This window comes from Maniola hyperantus, chromosome 20 (genome assembly GCF_902806685.2).
Source record: "Maniola hyperantus chromosome 20, iAphHyp1.2, whole genome shotgun sequence".
NCBI classification, from domain to species: domain Eukaryota; kingdom Metazoa; phylum Arthropoda; class Insecta; order Lepidoptera; family Nymphalidae; genus Maniola; species Maniola hyperantus.
In genome coordinates, this window is record NC_048555.1 from 6,335,915 (window position 1) to 6,343,205 (window position 7,291).

Here is a 7,291-nt window from a genome sequence, read left to right on the forward strand (position 1 = left end):
AGGAGGCTTAGTAATAGGGTCCTGTTGGCACCATTCGGGTACGGAACCCTAAAAATCAATAGGCAATTAATTTCGACCATCTTAATTTTATTTATATATAAGTATTTATAGATACCTGCTTAGTGCTTACCTACTTATTATGATTGTTTCATCTATAAACTATTTTATGAACTATTTTATTTATTATATTTCTAGAACGAATTTAATATTTATAAGTTTCAATGCAGTTATCAACAATTCTTTGAATATAGAATTGGTACCTACATAATAGAGAGAGAGAGAGCCTGTGAGGGCATCTTCGTTATTTTATAAAAGCGGAAAGTTTCTCTGCGTATTGTCCCCAACACTGGGAGGAACGATCAGCAATTATGAAGTTTGGGTCATGGTGGCTTTGTGCAGATAACAGGTAACAAAGGTATATATACTTTGACGTAAAATTATTCTTCAATACGTCAATACGCAATGGAATTATGTCACTACCTACAAAATGGCAGCAAGTTATCGAACAAAATGGCACATTTATTTTAAAGTCGAATATAAATAAACAATGAAAAAAAATATCTTATCATTTTGATAGAGAAAAATGGCAAAAACATTCAATATTTTTCATCACTATTTTCCTAAATCCACGCGGACGAAGGTGCGGACATCATCTAGTAGGAAGTTGTAACCACAGAATTAGGAAGATTTTTTTCATTAAAAATTCAATTAAGTGATTGCTGAAAGTCGCGAAATAAAATTACCTTTTAAAATGCAACACGTGACATCACGCGATCCCATTAGCACGCAAAGCGGATATCGAAAGCAGTACGACTATACGTTAAGCCTTGGTAGCCTAGTGGTTAAGACGTCCGCCTCCTATTCGGGAGGACGGGGGTTCGATCTCGGGCGCGCACATCCAACTTTTTGGAGTTACGTGCGTATAAAGCAATTAAATATCACTTGCTGGTAAAGGAAATCATCGTGAGGAAACCTGCATGCCTAAAAGCTCTTCAAAATGTTCTCAAAGGTGTTTGAAGTCTGCCAATCTGCACTTGGCCAGCGTGGACTATGGCCAAACCCTTCTCTTTCTGAGACGAGACCCGTGTTCAGTAGTGAGCCTGCAAATCATGAAAACATGTTAACGGGCCCCGGCTTCGTTTGGGTAGCATTTCTAAAATTATTTTCTTAGTTGGCTAGGCTTACGTTATAGAGATAGAGAAACTTCAAGAAAAATCTTAGTTCTAATTAAATTTTCTAGACCCAGCAGTTTGAACATTTACTGAAAACAACTGTTTCTATTACTCTGTCTCCATTACCAAAGGTTATCTGGAAGAGAAAATCGAAACCTACCTACATTCTATTTTTTATAGAATAGAATTTTTTATTCAAGTAAACTTTTACAAGTGATTTTGAATCGTCAAGTATGACTGGTTCGGAATGCTGTTCCTACCGAGAAGAACCAGCAAGAAACTCAGTGCAATAAAGAGTTTAACGCAAAACAAAAATCGGTCAAGTGCGAGTTGGACTCGCACACGAGGGGTTCCGAACCATGCATAGTAGGTACAAGAAATTACACTTTTTTAAAATTTCATGTCATTTTTAAATTCTTATTAAGTATTTGTTGTTATAGATAGCGGCAATAGAAATAGACGGACGGACAGCGGAGTATTAGTAGCGGGTCCAGTTGGCACCCTTCGGGTACGGAACCATGAAAACATTATACTAACATAGCTCAACGAATTAGCAAGCTGAAGTGGCAGTGGCCTGGAATCGATGGCCGCTAGGGCAGATATGTTCTTGAGTGGAGACCGCGTACGCGTGGGACGACTTCCAACCCGCTGGATGGACGACCTTGAGCCTCAAGGTAGCGAGAAGCGGGTTGATGAGGAAGGTGGAGGACCGTGTAATGTGTGTAGTGGCGCGCTCTCGGGAAGGCCTATGTCACTAGTAGACGTAATCAAGTTGATTGCTTGATTGATTGAAAACGTTGGTCTGGTGGGGGGCTGTACCATAGACTTAAAAAATGTTCGCTAAACCTATGGGCTGTACGGCCGTGGCTAGTTACCATCCTATCGACAAAGTCATGCCGCCAAGGGATTTAGCGTTCCGGCACGATATGAGTGCAATAAAAACTGCCACACCCCTTCCAAGTTAGCGCGCTACCATATTATCTAAGAAGACTGCATTATTACTTACTACCATGTGTGATCGCAGTCAAGGGTTAATTTTGTAATGGAATAAAAAACCAGTGAGTCAGAATTCAGAGTAAATAGATGCTCAGAATAACTAAAAGTTTTACTAATATCTAAATCTAAATCTAAATCAGCCTGTGCTGTCCCACGTCTGGGCAAAGGCCTCCCTCCGATCCTTCCACAATTTTCTATTTCGTGCCTCTTCAGGCCACGTAACTGTAAATTTATCTAATTCATCACGCCAACGTCGCCTCGGCCGACCACGCTGGCGTTGATGATTCTGGGGCGTCCAAAAAGAAGCAGATTTTGCCCATAACTCATCTGGCATACGGCACACATGACCTGCCCAATCCCATTTGAGTAAAGCGGCTGCAAGGCCAACGTCAGCTACTCGCGTTTTGGAACGTATAGCAGAATTCCTTACGCGATCTGCTAGTTTTATACCTAGTATGCTGCGTTCCATGGCTCTTTGGCAAACCTTGAGCTTGGACTTTTGAGAGTTTGTCAGGGACCAAGTCTGAGCACCATACGTGAGAGTTGGCAGAATGCACATGTATTTACTAATATATTATACTATTATTTATATATATATGTTAATGTTGTATTAATGTTTTCTTTTAGATGACAATATAATAATGATAATAATCGCACTTTCCACATAGGTTTACCGAACAATGACATCAATTCCGTTGTACATATTCTAAACTGGCACGTCTCGAAATCTATTGCTATCCCTTTCATAATGTTGCTTGCAGAAAAAGGTAGCACTATATTTAGACCTCTTAAATTAGTTTAGTTTAGAGATTGTGTACAAGAGAATCGGCCCCAATATTAAAATTAAACAGCTTTAAAATTGGGCTTGTGAATTTCTTTCTTGAGGAAGTAATTCACTTCTGGATATGCAAATGGTGGGCGGTAATATTCGTTCCACATATTATAATAAGGATATGTATAAATTCCTGGGTAATAAGGTGATTTTTCGTTCTGAAGGAAAAATTTATCGCCTTTGACTTTATGTTTTATTGGTTTTGTACGATCGTCGTTTTCAAAAATTGGTCGCCATTCCTCTTGTTCCTTGTTATCTTTAGTTAGTTCACTCTCCGGTCGATTATGTTCTTTTTCAAGTCTGTCACGTTCATTTTCACAACGTTCTTGGTCTTTAAATCGGTCTCCATCTTCATACGGCTTGCTAAATACCAGAACAATTAGGCAAACTAATATTAAAATACAAGAGTAGTACATTTTTTAGTAACTAATTTTACAAGTAGATCCTTAAAATAGTTTTAGATGACTACGTGGGTTGCCTCAGTAAGACTATTTATGTATTGTTGCAGAACAATTATTATAATTATCAACATTTACCTTAGGGTACGTTAAACGTAAAATTGTTGTCTTATCTGTGTCTTGGTCATGAACAATAATTGTTTTTGGATATTGGAAGGGGTTTTCCAGATTGCTTTTGAAATAACTTAAAGTACCTCACACACACGGTACCATGGCCGTAGCCAGGGATTGATTTCGGGAGGGTCGCTCGACTTGATGGGGTAACTGGTTAGTGATATGACACCATACTACTACTAGACTACATGACCTACATAGGAACACGTCATTTAACTTTATGTGTCAATTATCACAAGACAATTTTTTTAAAATCAAAAGTACGATTTTAGTCACTACACTAGTCCTTATTTTAAAGGTTAACCCATCCCCATAGAGTTAAAATAGCGCGTGAGAAGTGAATTTTGTGCGGATTGTATATCCTATACAAAAAAAAACCGGCCAAGTGCGAGTTAGGCTCGCGCAACGAGAGTTCCGTACTACAGTCGTATTTTTCCGACATTTTGCACGATAATTCAAAAACTGTGATGTATAATTAAAAATAAATAAAAATCTGTTTTAGAATGCACAGGTAAAGCCCTTTCATATGATACACTACTCGATATAGTCATCTGACTTCGAAAATTGAAAATATTAATTACTATGGACAGGGCTATTGAACAACCTCGACGACCTCCCTGGCGCAGTGGTGAGCGCTGTAGTCTTAATAGTGGGAGGTCCCGGGTTCGATACCTGACAGGGGTTTGGAATTTTATAATTTCTAAATTTCTGGTCTGGTCTGGTGGGAGGCTTCGGCCGTGGCTAGTTACCACCCTACCGGCAAAGCCGTGCCGCCAAGCGATTTAGCGTTCCGGTACGATGCCGTGTAGAAACCAAAGGGTGGGTTTAATAAAAACTGCCATACCCCTTCCAGGTTAGCCCGCTATCATCTTAGACTGCATCATCACTTACCACCAGGTGAGATTGCAGTCAAGGGCTAACTTGTATCTGAATAAAAAAAAAAATACAAACAAAATGGCACCGACTCAGTGGTGCTTTAGCATCTAAGAGGTGGCGCTGATTTATTTGGTTCCAAAACCGTGAAAAATTTTGTTCGCTTGGGCATATCTTGTCATAATATTATGTCGATGTTCATGACCACAATTGTTTTTCCTCTTATGTCTGCTATAAGACCTACCTACCTGCCAAATTTCATTAGGAGATAGGCAGGCAGGCAGGCAGACAGGCAGGCAGACAGACAGACAGACAGACAGACAGACAACAAAGTGATCCTATAAGGGAGCCGTTTTGGTCGTGGTTTTCTCGGACTGATTCTCGGTTTTGACAGCTTAAGCTCAAGTTAAAAAATAAAATATTTTAGATAAATAAAGTAGAACATTTCTTAAGAGCATAACTTAAATCTAAAGGAAAGAAGAAAATTAAATATATATTATATTTTTTACTTTATTATATTTTGTACATGCATGTAATTAACTTTTGAACTTAATGACTGAATATCATATATAATATTGTAGCAATTTGTTTCGGGTTTAGCAGTTTCAACAATTTGGCTAATAAATTGACAACAAGTATCACTTTTCTCAATAGAGAAGGTTCCAAGCTTGCCAGGCTTCCCAACATGCCACTCTGGCCGCGTTGTTCCAGGATGATGGTCACGATGATTTCCAGCATACCGTCAAGGTTGTTATCTCCCGAGTTACAACAGCACAGGTCGGTATCTTCAGTTTCGTCGGTTCCATTTCCGCCGATATTAGTTCCGTTACCTGCAGTTCCGTTAACTCCAGTTTCGTTGACATCAGTTCCGTTACCTGCAGTTCCGTTAGTTCCAGTTTCAGTTTCGTTGACTACATTTCCATTTCCGCGATTATAACTCTTCCAAACTCGTGGTGTACAATATATTGTTTGAATTATGCTTACCAACATAATAACGGCGAAGATCAGTACCTACAACATTAAAATACACTAAGTATAATTTTTCACAAATACCTGCCTACTAAATTGAACAGTAGTATATGAACGCTCAAAATATTATTGTTACGTTATTGTAACCTAACACCGAGCGAGAGCCCAATGAGAAGGTTTCCAGGCATCGTTTGAGATAATTTTCATAGATGGCGCTGAATACTTCCACCACTAAAGATGAAAAATAATACCTATATCTATATGATCTATGCTTTAATGTTTAGGTCGTGTCAATTAATGACATAGAAAGCAGTGTCTTCTGTCGCGAGTGACGATTTAAATCGCGAGCGTAACGAAGGACTCGAGCCTTACTCCCGAGCGTAGCGAGGGTGTTAAAAACTTAAATCACGAGCGAAGCGAGGGATTTAAGACGAGTCCTAAGTGTAGCGAGGGATTTAAGTTCACCCAAGACTAAGACAGCTTTATCACCGAGGAAAATACTCTACTTTTCGTAGGTACCATTTGCGAAAAAATTAACACAATAATAATATGAGATAAGCATTTATTAAACGTATTTTTAGAACGTAAACTTTTTTATAAAAATAAATTAAAATAAACTTAACGTTTATGTATTTGAAGAAAACAAAAACGCGACAAATTCCTAGACTAATATTTTTTTGTCGGAAAAGCAAAGGCATCAAGCTCATACACGGCCTTGTCGGTTTTCGTAATTTTATTTAATAAAATTAACTGCATAATAAATGCGTATTCCTTTTTCAAAAAGATGTAAAATGCTTTATATACAAACTCAACAAACAGTGGTGTAAACAGAGATGTAGTTCAGTATTTAAATTTCGGTAGGTAAGTATTCCAAATTTAAATCACATTCTCCCCCTAAAGGATGAATGAAATTCAGTACAATTTTCTTTCCCTGTTTTTATTTGATTAAAAATAACTATTGTTATGTTCGCTTTTTGTAGCATAGAATGTCACTTTTTTGATCAAGTGGTACGAAAAAACTTATTTACCTAATGACTGAAATATAGCTCGTAACGGTTTGTGCGTAACACTCCGGCATAATTAAGATACTTGACTACTCCGCTCGTAATGACAATCTTGGCAATGTAGGTATTGCAATAATTCTTATATTGAGAAAACATCAACATACAAAAAGGTTTATAAAAGTTCCTCCGAGTTCGATGTCCAAAATAGTGCTTGTTTCTTAATCTGTGATGTCAGTCCTAATGCATTTAATTAATTTCATTGATGGATGTACTTTGGCTAAAAACCCTTTGAGGAATGAGCGTTTCCCTTAAATTCTCATTCGCCATTTTAACTTTATGTGTCTAGCTTATGCTCGCGACTTCGTCTCCGTGGACTACACAATTTTCAAACCCCTATTTCACCCCTGGAGTTGAATTTGAAAAATTCTTTCTTCGGGGGGCAACGTCCTTTTATAATATTACTTTATCTACACCCATGCTTTAAACCCTCCATAAAAGATTCTGAAACAGTTAGCTTATTGCCAACATTAAAACACCCAATGTTCTATTAACCACTATACCTATCATTCATCCAAACGGGTGATATAATGTTGTCCTGAATTTCATTATAGCACTACTTTTTTTTCGATCCCTTCTGCGCAAAGGGCTTACTCAACAGACAGCCACATTCATCAGAGTGTCAGTCAGTCAAACAGTCAGTCAGTCGGTCAGTCAGTCAGTCAGTTACGCCAGTCAGTCAATCAGTGGTTATTCAGTTAGTCAGCAGTTTGATTATTCAGTTAGTCAGTCAGCCAGTCAGTTAGTTAGGCCAGCCAGTCAGTCAGTCAGTTTGGTTATTTAATTAGTCAGTCTGGTCAGTCAGGTTGGTTATTC